We start from the raw sequence: 23,045 nt of genomic DNA on the forward strand, positions 1-23,045 counted from the left end.
TTTTAATATTTTATCTCTGCCTTTAATTTTTGTCAGTTTGATTACTATGTGTCTCGGTATGTTCCTCCTTGGGTTTAGCCTGCTTGGGACTTTCTGTGCTTCCTGGACTTGGTTGAATATTTCCTTTCCCATGTTCAGGAAGCTCTGAGCTTTTATCTCTTCAAATATTTTCTCAGGTCCTTTCTCTCTCTCTTCCTTCTGGGACCCCTATAATGTGAATGTTGGTGTGTTTAATGCTGTCCCAGAGGTCTCTCAGGCTGTCTTCATTTCTTTTCATTTTTTTTTTTTATATTCAGTTCTGCAGCAGTGATTACTGCTATTCTGTCCTCCAGGTCATTTATCTGTTCTTCTGCCTCAGTTATTCTGCTGTTGATTCCTGCTAGTGTATTATTCATCTCTGTTTGTTTGTTCTTTAGTTCTTCTAGGTCTTTGGTAAACATTTCTTGCATCTTCTCAGTCTTTGCCTCCATTCTTTTCCCAAGATCCTGGATCATCTTCGCTATTATTATTCTCAATTCTTTTTCTGGAAGATTGCCTATCTCTGCTTCATTAGTTGTTTTTCTGGGATTTTATCTTGTCCCTTCATCTGGGATATAACTTTCTGCTTTTTCACTGTGATTAACTTTCTGTAATATGGTCTTTGTTTTAGCCACAGTGAAACTGTGCTTCTTCTAGCTTCTTCTGTCTGCCCTCTGATGGATGAGGCTAATGGGCTTGTATAAGCTTCTTGATGGGAGGGACTGGCCATGTGAAAGACTAGGTCTTGCTCTGGTGGGCAGGGCCTTGCTCAGTAAAGCTTTAATCCAATTATCTGCTGTTGGGTGGGGTTGCACTCCCTCTCTGGTAGTTGTTTGGCCTGAGGAGACCCAGCCCTGGGGTCTACAGACTCTATGGTAGGATTAATGGCAAGCTCCAAGAGGGTTTACACCAAAGGGGACCTTCCAGTGCCCCTGTCCTTGTGGTGAGACCCTGCCAACCCACACCTCCACAGGAAGCCCTCCAACACTAGCAGCTGGTTTTGGTTCAGTCTCCTGTGGGGTCACCGCTCCTCTCCTCTGGGTCTTGGTGCAAGCAAAATTTTGTTTGTGCCCTCCAAGACTGGAGTCTCTGTTTCCCCCAGTCCTCTGGAAGGCCTATAATCAAATCCCACTGGCCCTCAAGTTCAGATTCCCTGGGGATTCCCAGTCCCTTTGTCAGATTCCCAGGCTGGGAAGCCCGATGTGGGGTTCAGAACCTTCACAATAGTGCGAAAACTTCTTTGGTATTATTATTCTCCAGTCTGTGGGTTCACCCACCTGGGGGGTGTGGGATTTGATTTTACTGTGAATGCATCCCTCCTACCATCTCACTGTGGCTTCTTCTTTGTCTTTGGACGTGGAGTATCTTATTTGGGGGGTCCCAGCATCCTCCTGTTGATGGTTGTTCAACAGTTAGTTGCAATTTTGGTGCCTTTGCAGAAGATGTGCACATGTCCTTCTACTCCACCATCTTGAACTGGACTTGATAATGTGTGTTTTAAATGGAAAATTTTGCAGATTAAATGAGATAATATGGGAAAGAGTGCTTTTTAAAAACTCTAAAATGTTTTACAGATTCTATTCCTGTATCATGTTTTATTTCTGTTTGATAAAAGGAACCTGAAGTCAGCAATGATGGGGGAGGGTGAGCAGACCACCCAGGCCTGATCACGTTCTGAGCCCACTCTGGCCCCTTCTTCCATGGATAGGGTATTTTTATGTCTTTCTTCAAAGGAGCTGAACAAGTTAAATTTTTGGAGCATCAGCTCTATGAAGAGAAGAGTAAGTCTGAGGGATGATCCAGACCAGTTGCCTGGATCCCTTCAGCAGTGACAGGAGGGACTGTGGTAACTGATGTCTGAAGGCTCCTTTCAATAGGAAGTCCCATAGACCCTCATGATCAGGAAGGACTCAAGTCAGGAAGCAGGAGGCTCTTACTGGACAGACTCCCAAACATAGGGTGCAGAGCAAGAGTAGATTAGAATGGCCACTGGCTTGAGAGAGTTGTTAAATCCCAGAAAGAACTTTCTGGCACTGGGGGTAGTTAAATGCTGGAAGTAGAGAAGGCAACCAGGTGTGCGGGAATTGCTTTCTGGAGGTCTTTGCAAAGAAAGGGCTTTTACCTTGTGGCTCAGCTGGTAAAGAATCCGCCTGCAATGCGGGAGACCTGGGTTCGATCCCTGGGTTAGGGAGATCCCCTGGAGAAAGGAAAGGCTACCCATTCCAGTATTCTGGCCTGGAAAATTCCATGGACTGTATGGTCCATGGAGTTGCAAAGAGTTGGACACGACTGAGCCACTTTCACTTCATTTCACTTCACTTTTGCAAAGAAAAGAAAGACCACATTATAGTCCTGTTGAAACTGGGGAAGTGGAGTGGAAAGCACTGAAAGTGATATCTACCCTGCAGATCACTGACGCTATGTAAAGGTGCTGTGAAGTTTCAGGGCTGAGATGCCCCTTGCACATTCTTTCTCGTTGTGCAGACCTGTTTCCTGCTGCTGCACCTGTGCTCCAGGGTTTATGTACCTGGTGAAAACTCTCTGGGCCTCCCACCACTGTTCTGATTTCTGAACTTGCAGCCCTTCCTCTCTGTTTACCACTTCCTCCTCCTAGGGTGTAAACTTCCAAGAAATGGTGCTGGTGTCAGCAGTTACTCCAGATAATACAAGCTCAGCATGGTGACCGATAACCACTCTGGGTTTAAGAATAATGTGGGGGAATTTCTCCCAAGATGACCCATGAAAGAGGAAATAGAGGAGCAAGGATGATTAAAAACTTTTAGGGAGCATGAAGTAAAAAATTTTAATTGGTCTTATTTTTGATACTGTTTTCAGCATCTATCTGTCTCCCTTCCTCATCTTTAACCCTCTTGAGACCAGATAGAGATTTCCCAAGCAGGTACAAAAGTAATTATAGTCAAAGATATATATTTTTTCCTTACAGGTATCAAGTTAATTGGCTTTTCTGGGGCTAATTGTCTTTCTTTTGGTCCAGGTGCGAGATGACTGCTTGGAGCTAATAATAGTGTGAATTTGTGTTTTTCATGTACATGATCTCATTGTGACCTCCTGGGGTCCTGTGCCAGGTAGCTGTGTTGTTTTTGTTTCGCAGATGTACACACTGAGGCCCAGCTTGACAAGGTTTACAGAACTAGTGGCAGCTCTGCTATCAGCTCCGCCCCTTTCCCACCTGATCCTACCCCCTCCCAGAGCCCTGACTGGAGGTGGCAGAGCCATAGGGCCCCTTGGACTCTAGCTGACCAGGCCCCATAAGCTTCTTGGTGGGTGTCAAAGGCAAATCTGGGGGAGATAGAGTTTTCTCTGGGTGGTGGTGGGAGAATGAAGACCATCCTGGGATACAGTGAGTTTGAGAAGGTGATGAGCCTTCCTTTTATGCACTAGTTTCCTTGGACTTCTCTAACAAAGTACCAGGGACTGGGTGGCATCAGACAAGAGGAATTTATTCTCTCATGGTTCTTGAGGCTAGAAGATCAACATCAAAGTGGCGGCCAGGCCATGCTCCCCGTGAAGACTCTGGGGATGAGTCTTCCTTGCCTCTTTTTAGCTTCTCGTGGCTGCTGTCAACTCTTGATGGCTCTTGGCTTGTAGCTGCATCACTCCAGCTTCCGCCCCCATCACCCCACAGCCATCTTCCTGTGCATCTCAGTGTCCAAATCTCTCCATCCCTCTAAGGATCCAGTCATTGGATTTAGGACCCAGTGGCTCAGCAGTAAAGAATCCACCTGCCATGCAGGAGATGTGGGTTCGATCCCTGAGTTGGGAAGATTCCCTGGAGAAGGAAATAGCAACCCACTCAAGTATTCTTGCCTGGGAAATCCCATCGACAGAGGAGCCTGGTGGTCTACAGTTTGTGGGGTTGCAAAAGGGTCGGACATGACTTAGTGACTAAACAACAACAACAACTGCTTCAGTTTAACCTTATTTTGACTTGATGACATCTGCAAAGACCCTATTCCCAAAGAAGGGCACACATTCACAACTTCCTGCGGTTAGGACTTCAACTTATCTTTTTGAGGGACCCGATTTAACCCACAACGCTATATTTTAGTCTATCCTTTCTGCTTGCTTGATTTTTTTTTGCTTGTTTGATTTTTTAAATGTCATTCTTTTTTATGAAATTATGATTTTATCAGAGATGGTAGATTTTTATCTTATAAATGTCTAATATTCAGAAAGTAAACCTCTTATATCCTTATCACTCAAAAGAATAACAAATGACAGGCATTTGACTCAAGCATTTTTTAAGAATAAAAATACAGACATAGATGTTAAAATTATTGTTAACCATCTTCTCCTCAGTGACATCCTCTCCTTTCTCTTAGAGAGGTGGTTCTCAACCAGGGCGATTGAAGGGATGCTTCTATCTAATTGGTAGAAGCCAGGGATGTTACTAAACATTCTACAATGTATAGGGCAGCCCCCACTGCCCTTAACACACAACAAAGTATCAGCTGATCTAAAATGTTAAAGTTCCTAGACTGAGAAACTCTCTTTTAGAGAGAAGCACTACCATGATGTTGATATCCTTCTAGAAATGTTTTTCATACTTTTGCATACATTTACAAGACCGAATAAACAATATGTGGTATTGTGTTTTTGTACATAAGTATTCCTCTAATTTATATAAATAGTATCATAACATATTCTGTATCTTGCTTTGTTTTCCCCCCATACTGGAGAAGGCAATGGCAACCCACTCCAGTGTTCTTGCCTAGAGAATCCCAGGGATGGTGGAGCCTGGTGGGCTGCCTTCTATGGGGTCGCACAGAGTCGAACATGACTGAAGTGACTTAGCAGCAGCAGCAACACACTGATATAAATACATATATAATACACATATATGTGTGTGTGTATGATTTTTAAACTGATCTATAGTTTGCTGTTTTAAAAAATGTCTTTGTCTGATGAATAAAATATTGATAACCCTATGTCCCATGTTAGGCTTGCTCTCTTTCTGGGGAAAGCTCATGTTTTATTTCTCCATGCTACCTGTAAGTCTGAAAACCCAAGACTATTAGATGCCCCCAGTGCTGGTTGGAAGGCAGGTCCATTATCTGGGATGTTAATTCTCTCCAAGAACTTAATCTTCCTAGAATATAACCGTATCAAGTGTCCCAGGAGTTCTTGACCAGCTGGTGGGGAGAATGGAATTGTGTCACAGCTCCAGTTTAAGGCTGGTAGGACCCGAAAGCCCAGGATTAAAGTGAGGTCCGCTCAAATTTTGGTTTCCAGAAGAAATTGAATAGGGTGACAAATTTGGAGATAGGCCACTTTTGAGGAGCTTCATCATCTATACTGACTATGATGTAGCCAAAGTCCAAGTTATTAATTTCAAAGACTGATCACTAAAGGACGCAATGGAATGCACCCCAATTGGAGTTAGAAGACTTGTGTTTGATCTTAGCTACTTCCTAGCTGTGTGACCTTGAACAAGTTATTTAGCCTTGACATCTCAATTTTCATAGTCCCTAAAATTGAAGTACTAACACAGCAGTGGCTTTCTGTAGGAATAAAATGAGAACAGTGCTTGGTATCTGGTAAGATTTCAAAAATGTTAGTTGATCCTGGAGTCTGATTCTAAGGAGATTGGACTCTTTCCTTTTGGCAACAAAGGAGCCTTTGGAATTTCTTTAGAAGCATGGGAGTGTTATGTTTAAATGTGAGTTTCAGAAAGTTAATTCTGACTTGGAAGCAGTGAACAAGGAGAGTTGGGAGAAGGAAAAAGCTGGAAATACAAAGATCAGTCGTTAGGATTATGAAATAATCCAAATGAGAGAGATAGGCCTGAACTGCGTGAGTGAGGTGGGTGGGTTGGAAGGGAAGGAGGAGAGAGGGATGTAGAAAGAGGAGGGGAGAGAGGAGGAAGTGAAGGGTATTTGAGTGATGGCATCAGAATATATGAAGCCTGATGGGATGTGGAGTTGTGAGATGGGCTGATGGAATCACGCCCAGGTTGCTATCTGGGTCTAGTGAATGGATGAAGATATAAAGAAAGATAACAAGCCAGGAGGAACTGCTAAGGGAGGATGAGGAGGAGGGAAATGGTATAAAGAATCTGGTTTTAGTTAAGGTATGTCTGTGTGGCCTGGGGGAGATATCTCCGACCATAAACGGGTAGTTTGTGAAGGGAACTTGGGCTGGAGCACCAGGGGACACTGACATTCAAAGGCAGAGAAGAGCTGAGAGAGAGTGACTTTCAAAGGTGAGGCGGCTTTGAAAGAGTCATTTTCAAAGAAGGAGCTGGAGAGCAGAGCCAGGAGATTCATCAAAGGGGGCTCAACAGGGTCTAAAACCGCAGAAGTCCCCAGAGGATGGGAACTGAGGGGAGGCGCTGCCTTGAGGACTTCCAGTGCGTACGTGTGTGCTCAGTCACTCAGTTGTGTCCGACTTTTTGTGACCCCATGGACTGTAGTCCGCTAGGCTCTCTGTCCATGGAAATTTCCAGGCAAGAATACTGAAGTGAGTTGCTCGTTCCTGCTCCAGGGGATCTTCCCGACCCAGGGGTTAAACTTGCATCTCTTGTGTCTCCTGCATTGGCAGGCAGATTCTTTACCACTGCACCATGTAGGAAGTGAAAGTTGCTCAGTTGTGTCAGACTCTTTGCGACCCCATGGACTAAACAGTCCATGGAATTCTCCAAGCCAGAATACTGGAGTTGGTGGCCATTCCCTTCTCCAGGGGATCTTCCCAACCCAGGGGTCGAACCCAGGTCTCCCGCATTGCAGGCGGATTCTTTACCAGCTGAGCCATAAGGGAAGCCCAAGAACTAGAGTGGATAGTCTATCTCTTCTCCATTGGATCTACCTGACCCAGGAATCGAACTGGGGTCTCCTGCATTGTAGGTGGATTCTTTACCAACTAAGCTACCAGGGAAGCCCCCTGGGTATTTCCAGAGCCTCTGGTAACCTTGGGGAGAGCTTTGTGACTTGGGGACACATGGGGGATAGAAGCCAGATTTCAGAGGATGAGGCTAGAAATGGAGGAATGGAGATTATGAGTTTTAATGGAGAAAAGAATTACTGTGATTGTCTCAAAGGTTGGAGAAGAGGGAAGATGTGTGTTTCATTTTCAGATTACTAGCATGCTGCTAGCAGTGGGTGGTTGGGAAAGGAGTGGAGAGGGTACGGAAGAGAGGGAAGTATTGATAGAACACGGTTCTGGGAGGTGGGATGGTTTGGAGAAGGCACTGAGGAGGAGTCAATCTTGACCAGTTTTCCTTGAGAAGGGAAAGAGGAAAAAGTGGGTAGCTGAAGGGGAGGGAATTACAGGCCTACATGACTCAAGGTCTCAGTTTTTTCTCAGTAAAATAGAAGGGCCTGTAGCATTTGCTGAGTGGAGAAGGTGAAAATGGCTTAGAAGAGCTGAAGAAGACAGCAGATTGGGGAAAAGTTTAAGGCTTGCTGAGTCACTGAATGTGAGAGGAACAGAGTTATAGTTGTACTCAGTGACACAGATGAGCTTTTGGTTTTCGGTGCTGATCAGTTGCTTAGGGGCAAGGAAAGTGGGTGCTTAGCTTTCCTTCAAGGTGGGGGACTGTGGGCTGGATGTGTAGGGAGTCCAAGGGGTGAGGGAATGATTGACCATGAACTTCTAGGTAAGAAGTTAAGCGAAGACAGTGGGGAAGGGGACAACATACTGCAAGAGTGAAGAGAGTGGGACGCTGCGGCTCTATCATGTTAAAGAATAGGATTAGAATGAGATGGGAGATAGAAACGAGACTTTTCTGAGCCAGGTGTTTGGTGGAGAACTAGCTCTGGGTGAGGTCAAAGTCCAGGTGGGTATGAAGAGAGTGAGGGTGAAGGTCATGGTTATGGAGCAGAAGAGAACAAGGGCTAGGAAACCAGGGCATTGTGCACATGGGGATTGTACCTGATGGTAGGAGTCAGGGTGCAGTTAAATGTCTCAGTAAGTGTGGCAGAGCAATCTTGAAATGATGTGTTGCTCAGTTTTTACTGCCTAACAAATAACTATAAAAATCTTGATGGCATTTAACATATAGCACATGTTGATTTTGTTCCACATCAGGAGACAGCATATTTGGGCCAGAGTCATCTGGCTAAATCTGTTGATTTCGCATTCACAGGTTGGATGGGATCTAGTTGATCGAGGTTGGTCCTGGTTGCAGGGGCTGGCTGGAATGGCTCTGATCACTCACCTCCTGGGACTGGCAGGCTAGCTCAGGCTCCTCTTCAAATAATGAACCAGAGGTGCAAAAGAAGAAGCAATTTTCAAGCCTTTGATCACGTCATGCCTGCTAACATTTCTTTGGCCAAAGTCACAGGGTGGGGAAGTACACGCTACCTGTGGAGGTAGTTGGGTTGGTAAGCGAATATTTCCAAACAATAACCTAATCGACCACAAGTAGTAGATAAGCACTATGAGAACAAGAGAGGATGGGATTGCAGATGGCATGGGAGCCTTGAATGACAACAGAAGAACAAAGGTGGGAAGAAGGGATGTTGTCCACTCAGCTCCCACCCTAAGAGCCCCAACTAAGAGTGTTTGGCAAAGAAATCATTCGATTAGAGAAGATACAGGGTTTTGTGCTTTGAGAAGTCAAATACGAACAGCAGGAATTCCAGAGGCCACGGAGGGAAGAGTTCATAAGAGGCTGGAGAGCAATTGCCTGAGTGGGGGCAGTCCTAGCCTCAGGAATAAATTTTAATACACACACAGTGGCTAGAAGAGCTTGGGTGACCCAAGGTAAACCTTCTGGGAGCCTTATTATTTTGGGAAGGTGTTGTAAAGACCAGCCCCCACATTGCCTTGAATGGGGCTCTGTGTGCTGGCTCTTTCTGACTAACTGAGAAGGGCAGATGCTTCCTGGGAGGAGACGTTTCCATGGAGAGGTAGTCACAGCTCCATACTATACTTGGGATTTCACAATTGCTTTTACTCTGATGGGGTGTTGGGAAATTTTCTTTTTTTCTTTTTTCTTTCTTCCTTCCTTTCTTTCTTTTTCTTTTTACACTATAAATAAGGAAGTGAGAGGGTAGGTGTAGGAAGGAAACTATTTTAATGGAGATACAGTAATAAAAATAGCATCCATCCTTAGAAAGAGAGACTCTAGGAGAAAGATGGAGGAGGCTGGAGCACCCCAAACCTATGCTTGATCTTTGCAGAGCTTGTCACTACCTTTCAAGGGTTCCTGACCTTCCCTCTCTGATGTAAGCTCATTGAGGGTAAAGCCTGGGCCTCCCTTATTCACGGCTCTTTCCCACATGCTAGTAGCACACAAATAATAATTGCTCAATAAATATTTTCAAGTGGATGAAGGTGTGAATGATAAAATATTTAAAGCTTGTGTATTGTTCTCCACTTAAAAGAACTCCAGACTTGCTCTTGCCCACACCAGTCAACAAATATTTAGGGACCTCTTGAATATCAAGCCGGTGACCAGGCTCTGGGCATTCATAGAGAATAAGGCATGGTCCTTGCACATGGTCGCTTATCTTCACTTGCAGCTTGGGGAACAGTAACTTAACAATGCAGAGCTATAAAGAGATGCTTCAAACCTCAGTTTGCCCATCTTTGAAAGGGGGAGGTTCAACACGATTCATTCACGTTTCTTTCCTACAGGGTTCCTTGGAAGCTTTAATATTCTATTGTTCATTGGAAGTCTCTAAAAGAGGGAAATAAATCTCTAAAATGGGGAAAACAGTTTGATATCTGACTAAGTCAGCTCAGGCTGCTATAATAAATATACCGTGGAGTGGGTGGCTTAAATAGCAAACATTTATTTTTCACAGTTCTGGAGTCTGGGAAGTCTCAGATCAAGGTACAGGCAGATCTGGTGTCTGGGGAGGAACCACTTCCCGGTTTGCAGATGGCTGTCTTCTTGTATCCTCACATGACAGAGAGCAGAGACAGTGGGGAGCAAACTGTCTCCTGTCTCTCCTTACTGGGCCCTACTCCCATTCATGAAGCCTCCCCCTTCATGCCCAATCACCTCCCAAAAGCCCTACCTCCTAAAACCATCACACTGGGGATCAGACTTCTACACATGAATGTTTGTCAGTGAAAAATGACAAACGTTTTGTTACTAGCAATGTTTCTGAAATGTATTTGATCATGAAGACATTTCTTTCCCTTTTTGTTTTTAGAGTATTTCATGGGATCGGTTTTCTAAAGAGCACGCTTTAGGAAATGTGCTACTGCTGCTTCCTGCTGCCTAGTCACTTCAGTTGTGTCTGAATCTCTGTGACCCTGTGGACGACTGCTTGCCAGGCTCCTCTGTCCATGGGATTCTCTAGGCAAGATTACTGGAGTGCGTTTCCATGCCCTCCTCCAAGGAATCTGCCTGACCCAGGGATCAAAGCTGGGTCACCTGCATTGCAGGCAGATTCTCTACAGCTGAGCCACCAGGCAAGCCCCTAGGAGATGTGGGGTGAGGTTAATTCTGGTGGACTAATCCTTGTAGAATTTCTTCTGAAGGTCATCCCCATCTCACCTTCATAGGCACACTTGCACCAAACTTCATGGTGTTCTTTTTTTTTGTTTTTCTGTGCTCAGGATGGGGTTGGCTGCCTGAATCACCCAATGGGTTCAGGCATGTGGTTATCCTTTGTCCGGGTGATGTCGGAGATGGCTTTTCAGGTTTCAGAATTGGGTCATACCTGCTAAGCTTCTATTTTGGTCCACTATTCCTAGAGCAGCTGTGGCTCACCCCTGAGCACCTTGCACCCCAGGGAGGATTTAAGGCATCTAGGATAACTGTATCTCTGGAGGCCTGGGGACTGAGGCACTGGGTCGTGTAGGTGTGGCCAGAGGTTGAGAGGTCTGAATATGTCAACACAGTATGGAGTCAGGACTTCTGAAAATCAGGCAGTTCAAGGGAAAGCACTGAATCTGGAATGGGACTATTAGCCACTTTCTCCCTCTGTTGGATTATCTACATGGATAGGATGTGGTCTCTGGTGTTGGAACAACCTGGCTGTTCAGGTGTGTGGGGAATGGCCATGGATGGTTAAGAACTAGGTATAGGGGTCAAGTTCAGGCTCTTTCCATATCTTCTGGATAATGACATCTTAATTTGTCTCTCTGTGTTCTCATGTCTTCCTTTTAAAACTAGTACCTGTAATATGCATCATTTATCTCATCATTCTGTTTAAAAATCTCTCAACTTGGCACCTAAGACCTTTGAACTCTGCCTCCAACATGGCTTTTGAGCTTTACATTTTTTCCCCCTTCTTACCTCCTACCCACCCTACATTCCAGCCAAGTAGAACTTCTTATTACTTCCTGAGTATCCCATGATCTTTGACTTCTATCTGCCTACATTCATGCTTTTCCCTCTGCTGGCATACCATCCTCATATGATCTAACAAAACCCCTCAATCTTTGGAGTGCAGTTCAGAAGTCTTCTTCTACCTTTCAGCTAGTCACTGGCTCCATCTTTTTTGCTCATGTAACAGTTGTACATCTTTGTTAAAGTCCATCACCTCCCATTGTGATTGTTGCTTGCATGTTTATCTCCCCTCACTCCCTAAGCTCTGGCTGGGTTTTTTGGGAGTTCAGGGCCTTACGTGGTTCCTGGTAAGTAGCAGGTGTTTATTGGAGGTTTGTTGAATGCATGAATAAGCATGAGTTGTGTTGAATGAAAAGAAGATTATGGTCTCTTAACTCCCTCTGGTCACCTTCTCTTAGGTTCTCACCTTTCTGTTTATAAAAAGACTTCCTTAGCTTAGAAAAACAAAAGCCCAGTCTGGCTTCAAGAGGTGGAGCATTTTAAAGAAGAGATATAATTTTGTTATCTTTTAATCATAGCAGATTTTTTAAAGCTAAGTTGTAAATAGGTACTAATAAGTAAAGTGGGAAAATTAATGCAAAATTAGAGGTAGTCTCAATCGTGTAATAATGTATCATAACAAAAGACCATAAATATTATAGAATTATTCACTGAGCCCTGAAGTTGAAGCCACATTGATAGACTATTTAGAGCCCTGGGTTTGAAGGTGATACTGATTTTTTATGTTAGAAATTTCAAAATATTTTTAAGTTAAACCTAGAACTTTGTAGAGGAAAATGCCATTGAAACTTTCTACCTTTTGAGGATGATGAAAACTGCATTTGAATGATTGCAAATCTTGGATTCGTACCATAGATGAAAAGTTTGTCATTATGTAGTAACTCATTATCTGTTGTAAGACAAAGTGTGGCATAGATGAGTCCATTTTATGCCATCCAGTGTGTTTAATTACTGCAGGATGAGCCCATAGGTTTCATTTAATAAGGATGTTGTAGTTGACGTATGGGTGGATTGTTGGGTTGACAGGGAGTCTGAGGCTCTATCCTCCTTAATAGAACGGTTCTGTGATTGATTAGTGAAGTGTACTGTGGACATGTGAAGGGAGAATTCATGTAGTCACCTTCTGTATCTAACAGATCCCAGAAATAGTGATTTAATGTTAATCATTGTGACATAATGATAGAAACATAGGATTTACCGTCCGAGGGCCTGAATTTACTGGTTCTGTGAACCTGAACAAGGCCACATTCTTTCTCTGAGCTTCAGTTTCTTCCATATATAAAAGAGAGTTGAAAAAATTAATACCTTGCTTGTTGCTATAAAGGTTAGATGAGAGTGTTTTATAAACTCTTAGGTACTCTACATACATTAGTGTGTACTGTTTTTAAACAAGCCCTATGAGATTGCTATAGGCCTTCCCTGGTGGCTCAGACGGTAAAGAATCCACCTGCAATGTGGGAGACCTGGGTTTGATCCCTGGGTTGGGAAGATCCCCTGGAGAAGGGAATGGCTACCCACTTCAGTGTTCTTGCCTGGAGAATTCCATGGACAGAGGAACCTGGCGGGCTACAGTCCATGGGGTTGCAAACAGTCGGACATGACTGAGTGACTTTCACTTTCATAGGTACTTAGTATCTATTTGTTTGATTCATGCATGTTATGCATGATGGTGTCCATGTGTATTGCCTGTTTTACATTCTCTGCTCCAAGTGTACAGAAGCTGTGCTGATCCGCTAACTTGACACACCACCTGGCTTGGGCACTCACCAGGCTCCCACCATTTTGCTTCTGTGTGGTGAGGTCCTTTAGAAAAGGCAGTGACCCTGAAGCTGATGAGGTTGGACCATATCATGGGGTTCATAGGCTTGGAGGGTCCCTGTTAAGGTCTCACAGTAAATTTGGAGCTACGAACTTGGACTTTCTTCCTTTAGCTGCCTCAGAACTGGGGCTCTTTGTAATGAATCACTTCTGTTTTACATGTCTCATCCTCTAGGAGGTGAGCTCTGGCATGTTCTCATGGCAGAGGAACAAGAGCGAGCAAAAAGAAAATGTAAAACTACTCTCCAAGCCTCTGTTCATGTCATTTTTGCTAACATCCCACCCAGCTGAAGCAAGCCACATGTCTGAGCTTGGTGTCAAGTGTAGTAATGTTGGAGGGTAAAGGGTCTAGAGATAGAGAGGTGAAGAATTTTGGCCATTAACACTAGAATCATGTGAATAAGACAGACAGAAAAGTAGCAATGATGGCGATGGAACACCTAACAGGTATTGAATGCTTTCTGTGGTCCAGTCTCTGCTGGGAGCTTTATATGCACACACTCCACCCCCTTCATTGAACGCTCACAAGACTTTACTCTATGTGCGTGCATTAGTCGCTCAGTCGTGTCCGACTCTGTACGACCCCATGGACTGTAGCCCACCAGGCTCCTCTGTCCATGAAATTCTCCAGACAAGAATACTGGAGTGGGTTGCCAATTCCTGCTCCAGAGGAAAGTTTGTTTTACAGATGAAAGGACTGAGGTTCAGAGGGATTAAGTAACTGCCAAAGTTTACAGAGTTCCTAAGTGATGAAGCTGGGATAAGAATCTGTTTCTGTGTGACTCTATAGTCTAGCTCCTAAAAAGAATTCCAGAATACCAGAGCTGGGGTGGGGGCAGGGGTAGTGTGTGTGGCTGGGACATCACTTGAAGTTTACTGGAGAGAAACTCAAGACAAATAATAGGCAGCCCTTTCATGCAGAGGTTGGTAACTTTGGGGAATGTGTCCTGTCATGTGTATACTGATGCTAGCCCCTGTGAGGGCTTCAGTGGTTACGGTACTCAGTCCAAAGCTAGTATGAATGAAAAGGCAAGTCTGTTCCAGAAAAGTTTGTATAAATGACAGCTTCTTTGTGCTTTCTGAGGGGAAAGTGGGAGATCTTAGAGATAGTCCATTATATGTTGAAGTTGATATGGTGCAGTGGTTTTGAAACTGTTTCTGGGACCCTACAGGTTTTGATGATAAAATCTTGAGAACCACTCCATAAGTCAATGTGGAGGAAAGGGAGATTTCACCATCCATTTCTACAGAGCACCTCTGCATTTCAATGTCATATTTTGGGTTTTGATGCATTATGTTTTCTTCTTTTGGAAGAAATAAGGATCTTGATGATCTAAGAAAGGAAAGCTGTTGTTCTTATGGAAAGATCCCTGGACAAAGGGTCCAGAGCCCTAGGGTCTAATGCCACTTCTGCACTGCCCAGTTGTGAGATCTTGGACACTAGCTTGACCACCCAGGGTCCTTCCTCCCTCCTTTTCTTGTCTACAGAATGAGGGGTTTGAATCAGGTGATCTTCACTGTCTTCTTGAGCTCTGACATTCTTTATCTTCAGTGGGGGGCAGCTGTGCCTGTTATACTGTCAGGAATGAAATACCAGAACTGGTCTGCCAAGTGGTCTGATCCAGAGGTCTCTCCCTTGAATTCTTTGAATTTCCATCTGCTTCCTCACCTTAGTTGAGTCAGCAAACATTTAGCTCTGACTGACTCTGTGCCAGGCACTGTACCCACCTTCCTTCAAAGCTCCTAAGCTGCTAATAAGTTGCCCTGATCTGGGAGGGTCCCAAGAGTGCCCTTTAGCTGTGTCTTTTCCTTGCCACTGTCTTCCCTTCATCTCTTTCACCCTCTGGGTGTTCATGTCTCTCTACAGGACAGAGTATGAGGGTTGGTAACAATTTATGTGTGTGTGTGTGCTCAGTTGTGTCCAACTCTTTGCAGCCCCATGGACCACCAGGCTCCTCTGTCCATGGGTTTCTCCAGGCAAGAATACTGGAGTGTGTTGCCATTCCCTTCTCCAGGGGATCTTCCCAACCCAGGGATCAAACCTGGGTCTCCTGCATTGCAAGTGGACTCTTTACTATCTGAGCCTTTACACTGTGGGAAAATTATTTACTCTCTTGAGGGTCTCAGTTTACTCATCTATAAAATAGGAACAATAATAATAGTTACTACTTGTTAGAGTTTTTGTAAAGGTGAAATAGCTCCAAGTGTAACATTCTTGGGGTAGTGCCTTGCACAGAGTGAGTGCGATCCATGTGCTTGCTGTGGTTGATACTGATACGTATCAAGTGAAGTGAAGTCGCTCAGTCGTGTCCGACTCTTTTGCAACACCATGGACTGTAGTCCACCAGGCTCCTCTGTCCATGGAATTCTCCAGGCAAGAATACTGGAGTAGGTTGCTGTTTCCTTCTCCAGGGGATCTTCCCGACCTGGGATCAAACCTGGGCCTCCCGCACTGCAGGCAGATGCTCTACCGTCTGAGCCACCAGGGAAGCCTGCTGATAGGTGCAGCTGCTACTGTTATTATAAGACGTGTGCGCTGGGAGAATGGTGAGCCTTTCCAAACTCACGGGAGGACCAAACTGCCATTGCCTTGGTCCCGAATGCACTGAACAGCTCTGCCTTTTTCCGAAAGGCTGTCTTCAGCCCGCCCCAGACCTCCGTGCTCAGCGCCCACTCCGTTGTCATCCTTCCTAAAGGTGGCACTCCCTGTCCCTGCCCTCACGTGCTCCTCCACCCACCTCCATCGCCTTACACAGCAAGAAGCCGGGTCTGCACCCCACACCTCCAAGGTGTACCCCACAGATGGGGCTGTGCCAGGCCCTGCATTTGCCCCCTGAGGAAGCTGGGGACCCTTTGGTCTGGGTCTGCACCTCTTGAGTCTGCCTAGAGCCTCTGTGAGTCCTTTCTGCTTTACCCCTGCCAGCTCGGGCCCCACTTGCTTTGTTAATGGAGAATTTGTCAAGTAATGGGAATCATTAGCACCGTGGGGGCCTCACTGTGCCCTGGAAAGAGAACAGAGAGCGCCATCCCAGCAGCCCCCAACGTGATTGCCAGGCAGGCTCATTCTCCCTGGTCTGTACCTCTCTCCCCACATCTTGCATGTGTTTGATTTTTTTCTCTTTGTGTAGAGAGAGTTGGCTAGGAGAAAAGCCCCATAAATGGCACTCTTGCTGGGCTGGTGCTGCGAAAGCTGGATAAGATTGTCTTCTCGGACTGAATAATTTTCCTCTCCCCCTGCCTCCGTTAGAGGGGGAAGGTCAGCTGAGCACCTAGCTGATTTCCCCCTCCCTTTCTCTTCGTTGTTTCCTCCCCCCACCAGCCCTCCCCTCTCCCCTTCTCCTTGTCCCCTCATGTAGAGAACTCACTGACTCCCAATTGAGTCCTTTTTACTGGTCCCAAGAGGCAAGGATCTTGAAGGGTGATTATCTTCATTATAAATTATTAACTCTCCCAACAGCCAGATGGCTTCCAAGCCATGGCTTGGAAAGCCCGCTGGTTGGGAAAGGAGGGGGCGGGGGAGGGAGGAGGTGAGTAGGGGGAGTGACCACAGTCTCTTGAGTTCCTGGCTGCACCTGGGATGTTGGGGAAGCCCTCAGCTCCTTGCAAGGCCTGAGTTCTGTGGCCAGGGGGAAGAGTTTGCTGTGCTTGGGTTTGGCCCCCTAGAAAACTCAGGACTGCCCTGGGGGTGGAGCAGAAGTGGTAAGTGGGGGAGAGACGAATGCCAAGAGTTGCCTGGGGTAGGAACCTTAGAGGAGTGTCAGCATGGTAGGAAGGCACGATTATTACCTTAGGCTGTGTAGCTTTTACTTCCTTGGGTGTTGACACCATCCTGGAAGGTGTCTTCATCTTCCCCCTAATTTACAAGAGAAGAAACAACAACTGGAGAGGTCGCAGGGTTTCCCACAAGGTCCCGGCCCGGCAGTTAGTGGAAGGACAGAGCCTGGATCTGACTCCTGGACTGGTGTTCCTCCCCCACAGCAGACTGTTCTTTAGTTGCCTAAGCCCCGTGTCCTTCAAGTTTCCCTGTGAGTCCCCCTCCATCGAGAATCCTGCCCTGGCCACACTATGCCAGAGTCATCTTCTGTTCTTTTGGACTCTACTGCACCTCATACAAAGCTCTAGATAGTACTGGACATGCGACTCCAAAGAGCGTCCCATCTCTTCTGGGACAGCTCCAATGATGGAGTCGTTCACTTCATCTAGAGGTGGTCTGTGTGTAAGATAAGGACATAGACACTTTCTCTAGAACTTCCCTTTGCTGGACAGAGTTCTATCCTTGAGAGCAGGAAGAGCTGTGGGATCTCTCTTCCAATTCAAGACTGCCTCGAACCCTTGAGGCTACTGCTCTTGGTATTGTTGAGTTGCCTCTGTACATCCAATCACCTTGGTGCTTCAAAGGTTCCTCACACAAAGAGACTCAGGTGTGACTCTTACCATTGTATGTGTCATGGGATGACATTTAAAAAGATGTCCATCTGTCCACGCCACTCCCCCTGAGCGGGCGAGGTAAGGCACCAAAATCAGCCATGCTGCTAGGAGGAAACACAGGCACTGAAGCTGACAGTACCCACAGCAGCAGCAGTGGCAGCTAGCATGTTCTTAGTACTTACCTGTACCCAACACTGCTCTAGAGGTTTTACCCTTATCAGGTGCCCTACCATGGTTACTCACTATTAACTCTGTTCTATAGATGAGGCAACTGCGGTTCAGAGTGGGTAAGTGACTAGCTCCAGGTCACACAGGAAGCACGTAGTATATCTGAGATTTGAACTCAGGAGGTCCGGCTCCAGAGGCCATGCCTTTAACCTCTGTGAAAGGGGTACTTACTCTAACACCTGTGTTCTATTTGGACCTTACGGATTGACTTCTGCCTTATCGAGCCCACACTAGGCAGATCCAACTTCTCACCTTTGGTCTAGCTCTTTACATCATTTGGTCTCATGTCTTTCCTCTCTGGGCTTCTCTGGTGCCTCAGACAGTAAGGAATCTGTCTGCAATGCAGGAGACCTGGGCTCAGTCCTTGGGTCGGGAAGATCCCCTGGAGAAGGGAATGGCAACCCACTCCAGTATTCTTGCCTGGAAAACCCCATGGACAGAGGAGCCTGGCCAGTTACAGTCCATGGGGTCACAAAGAGTCAGACATGACTGAGTGACTAATACACATACACACACTTTCCTTTCTACTTGGTATATAAGTACCTTGGCAACCCACTCCAGTGTTCTTGCCTGGAGAATCCCAGGGACAGCGGAGCCTGGCGGGCTTCCGTCTATGGGGTCGCACAGAGTCGGACACGACTGAAGCGACGCAGCAGCAGCAGGGTTCGAGCTATTTAAAAATTTTTTGTATCTACACCATGGATGCTCCATGATCTTAAAAATGTCAAATAAAAGACCTCCTTCCAATTCTCTACCCTCTAACTCACCTACACATCTCTCAAAAAGTGAGGCTCAGAATAAAAATCTAATGACCTGCACCAAATTGATACAGATCTTCATGTCCTTTTTCCTACAAGTTACATCGTAATTAAGGCATTTGGTTATCTGGCAACCACAAAACCTCTTGTCTATGTAATTCCTCAATTCTTGTCTCCTATATAGTTAGGAATTGGGTTGTTTATTTTGGAGGATCAAGTTGTCTAACTTTCCACTTATCTCCGTTAGACTTCCTCTTGTTAGACACAGGCTGTGGTTTAGGCCTACCGTGACCTCCTGATGCCACGGCATCCGTCAGCACACATTTGAACTCTCAGTGTCAGTTCATTCTCAAACATGACCAGTTGGTGAGTGGGCTTCTGTTCTCATGGTTCTTCCCTCTTCGTCCTGGCTCTTGATGGATATGGAATCAAGCCCTTCATCCAGGGCTTGACCTCAGATCAGAACCTGCCTCCCTAAGCCTTTAACCACCACACCTTCTTTGAATGCTGCTGTTTAGCCAGTGACAAGTCTTTGTGGTTCTGTCCACCTTACATTCCTCATAACATGAGAAACTTTTCCAGAAGATCGGCAGAAGTCCACATACAGCTCCTGTGTGTCTCTTCTATCATCGATGAGTATTCCCAGAAAAGGAATTTATTTTGGTCTGATGTGACTACGTCTTAGTTCTTACAGAAAACTTAGTATCTCAAGAAGTGCTATTGTTGAAGACTTTTTAAAAAAAAGTCTCTTCTTTTCCATTGCTGTTCCCTTTTCAGCACAACATAAACTTTGATGATGCCCTTGATGGACTGGAATTGAGGTCTTCAGACCTTTTCCTGAAGGGCAGGGACAGCAAACCAGGATAGGGTGAGTTTGGCACCTATCCTGGAGGCACCTTGAGACCAAAGTAGCTCAGCAGATGTCACAGGAAAGGAGAAGACGTGAGGAGGATGAGACTCTTAGATGTGAACAATCGTGAAAGGGAGAACTGGGGTATGAAGTGGCCTGGGGAGAGAGAAGGATGGTGCTCTCCCTGTCTGCCTGTATTTTCCTAGAGAAGAGATTGGTGTTAACTTAGGGATTTGTAAGGAGGGAGTTGCAGCTTCCAGATGGAAACCAGTAATATGTTTCTTTTAAAACTCTCCTTCAGATGACAAATAAAAAAATAGATGAGCACATGCTACGTACCAGGAAGTGTATTGTTTTCAGTAAAGCATAACATAGACAGAGATGAGAGCTCAAGTCATAAATGTGCAGCCCTGTTGATGCCTTTTCCCAAACTAAGCACCGTGGGCAACGTCACTCCTATCCAGAAACAGAATTACTTCATCCGCTTTGCCCTCTTCCACTCATTAATTCCCTGAGAGTAACCACTATTCTGACATGTATCAGTAGAGGATGATTTCTTTGCCTCAATTTGTTCCTTGAATAAATGGAACACGTAGGATATATGCTCTTCTGTGAGATGCATCCATGTGACTATCTGGACATAAGACCAGTCATTCTCAGGGCTGAATGGCATTTTGCATGAATAGATGACAATTTACTAATCCATTCTACTGCAGATAAACATGGGGTTATTTTATAGGTTTCAGCTATTATGACTAGTGTTGTTACGAAGATTTTTGTGTATGACTTGGGTTGGACATACATAAGCATTTCTGTTGGTATTGGAATTGTGAAGTCCCAGGAGGGGAATTGTGGAGTCATGGGACAAAAATATTTAGCTTTGGTAGCTACTTCCATGCAATTTTCAGAAAGTAGTTATACTGCTATACATTTTAAAGTTTAATCAAGTCCAAAACTACCCTATGAGATAGGTATTATCATTCTCCCTCCTTCTCTCTCTCTCTCTCTCTGATGAATAAACAAAGACTCAAAGAGTTGCCCAAGGCTAAATAGCTATGGTAATGACAGTCTGAGTTTAAATACAACTCTGTCTGCTGCCAAAGTCCATGTTCTTCATCACTATCCTGAATTACTTTCATGTCTTGGAGAGAATTCATGCCTTCACTTCCCCCACTTCCTGAAGTAGAGCCTGTGCTGTAAAATTAAGATAGAGAGTACAAGTGTGAGGGGCTGGCCTAGTGGTGTAGTGTCAAGAGGGACAGTGAATCTCTGATGGCATTGTGCAAAAATGAGCCTGCAACCCCCTTCAAAGCACCTGGGGATAGAGCATGCCCACATCCTCCGCTTTTGCCAAGGACATGGGCAGGATGCGTGTAGAACATTGGTGGTCGGGGTGAGAAATCTGCCACGTCTCCCAAGTTACAGGGAGTCCTCACAGGCATGGGTGGCCATGTGAAATGGAAGCTTCTCTTGATATGTCATGACAGATTTTTTTAAGGTCTAGCATTCAGTTCAGTTCAGTTCAGTCGCTCAGCCGTGTCCAACTCTTTGCGACCCCATGAATCGCAGCAGGCCTGGCCTCCCTGCCCATCACCAACTCCCGGAGTTTACCCAAAATCATGTCCATTGAATTGGTGATGCCATCCAACCATCTCATCCTCTGTTGTCCCCTTCTACTCCTGCCCTCAATCTTTCCCAGCATCAGGGTCTTTTCAAATGAGTCAGCTCTTCACATCAGGTGGCCAAAGTATTGGAGTTTCAGCTTCAACATCAGTCCTTCCAATGAACACGCAGGACTGATCTCCTGTAGGATGGACTGGTTGGATCTCCTTGCAGTATGAAAAGGTCTAGCACACTAGGAGTGTGTTATTCAGAACTCTCGGTCATAATCCGACCCAAACTTGCTTAAGCAAAAAGAAAAAAGAAAGGTTTGGTTTATGCAATGAAACAAGGATCCATTGGGCTTCAGGTCTGGCTACATCTAGGTGCTGAAACGTCACTGGAAACCCATCTCTATCCATCTCTTGACTCTCCTTCTTTGTTGTCTTCATTTTTAGACAAGATTATCTTGAATAGTAACAGTGCTATCTCTCATCAATTCAGGATGTCACTCTAATCGTTTGACAATGAGGTTAAAAAAAAAAAAAAAGAAGGTCCTTCTCCCAATATTCCAGTAAAAGTTCCAGTGTAAACTCTAATTTGACTCAGTTTGGGTGACAAACCCATCCCTAAACTAATCGCCCATGGCAGGAGATTGCAATGTCCTAATTGGCTAAACTGGGTCTCAAGATCTGGGGTTGGGATGAACCCCACCTAAATGACGTGGACAGAGATTGGCGGTGAAAATCATTTTACCTTCAAAGTGGGTCAAAGGGTATGGTGAAAGGGAGGCAAGGAGAACCAACAGAGAGCCATCATAAGGACTTTCTAGTCCTGATGAGGGACATTAGAGGGATGCTGATGGGAGGTTCCAGAGGAGGAACTGACGAGCCCAGTCTGAGGCTTTGAGGACAGTCTTCATCATGCCTTCCCACCGTTCGTGGTTCTCAACACAGGCCCCACTTTCCTCTGAATCTGCCTCAAGGAAGCAGAAGAACTACAGGGAAGGAGTGGAAGGGCACATGGCAGCTGGATCTTTCGAGTTGTGCCAGTGGTAAATAGCCCATGTGTCGGAGTCGTGTGGGGGCCCTTCTGTCTCCCAAGCAGCCGGATCGTGAGACATTTGCAAAGATGTTAACCCCACGTAAGAAGTATGCCGTTTGATAATTATGTAGATTAGCTGGCAATTAGATAATGTCACTCACTTTCCCTCTCCTGCTCGGTTCTCAGACAGCAGACAAACATTTTGAGCTTCTGTACTAGCCTGGCCGTTCCACATAGGCATTGGAGCAAATTACCTGCCCCTGTGGCTGTCTGGGCCCTCCTGTGGCTCAAGAGAGGGGAGCAGTTGGCTGACCAGTGGAGGGGGCTCCCTGACTCCCATTTCTCCATTTCTCGAGCCTAGCACAGCCCCGGCAGAGGGTTAAAGAAGGCTTAAGGGTGAATGCTTGGGGCAGCTGGCCTGAGGCCTGTGATATTAAATGGAAGGTCATTTCTAGCCTGGGCCACCGCAGCAATTTCCCAGAGGTCACAGGAATGTCCACGGTCCAAGAAAGCAATGCAAGAGCCTTAGGAGAGAATTTTGGTGGTCCATAGGGCATCGAGTCTAGGTTATCCTGATTCTGATGCTACCAATCCTGAAATCAGATTTTGCCCAGTGCCTGTGGAGGGGAAAGAAAGCTTGGTTTTCTTGTTAGCCTTTTTGATTCCCCACGATGCAGGCAGGGGACTGTCGGCATCTCCAGTGCTGGTCTGGGCAGGAGGGGAGGATGGCCAATCTGATGGATGAGGCTCAGCAGGTAGCGTTAAGTGACCATCTCAAAGCAGACGGGGTAAATTCCCATGATTCTCCGCACAGGGAGTGGTTCTGGGCAGCCTACTTCCTAACTCATGTGTTACCCCAGATCACTTGGCATGTGTGGCTTTGTCCTGAGGGGTCATCTGAGCCTGGCATTCAGGGAAGTGTGGAGGTGCAGGATTGCTGTCATTGCATGAAACGGAGAGGTGTGGAGGCCACCTCATGAAACACAAATGATCCTCAAGGATGCTCTTCAGCTTCTTTTACTGTTCATTCTTT

The 23,045-nt window shown here is 45.7% G+C and overlaps 1 protein-coding gene and 1 long non-coding RNA gene across 2 annotated transcripts in view; one reads left to right on the top strand and one right to left on the bottom strand.

The window, feature by feature from the left end:
• NRXN3 (neurexin 3) overlaps window positions 1-23,045 on the top strand; it is a 1,799,700-nt gene that overhangs the window by 47,589 nt on the left and 1,729,066 nt on the right. The gene's annotated exons all lie outside the window — the stretch shown is intronic.
• Window positions 1-23,045, bottom strand: part of LOC145513648 (uncharacterized) — a 27,511-nt gene continuing 4,466 nt past the window's right edge. The window contains exons 3-5 of the long non-coding RNA XR_014059617.1: window positions 17,540-17,634; window positions 16,892-16,958; window positions 1-1,499 (exon numbers count right to left, since the gene is read on the bottom strand). This is a non-coding gene — a long non-coding RNA (uncharacterized LOC145513648). The remainder of the gene's footprint in view (window positions 1,500-16,891; window positions 16,959-17,539; window positions 17,635-23,045) is intronic.

The sequence above is a fragment of the Giraffa tippelskirchi genome, chromosome 7, assembly GCF_054371585.1.
Source record: "Giraffa tippelskirchi isolate mGirTip1 chromosome 7, T2T-mGirTip1v1.2.pri, whole genome shotgun sequence".
In the NCBI taxonomy this organism is placed as follows: Eukaryota; Metazoa; Chordata; class Mammalia; order Artiodactyla; family Giraffidae; genus Giraffa; species Giraffa tippelskirchi.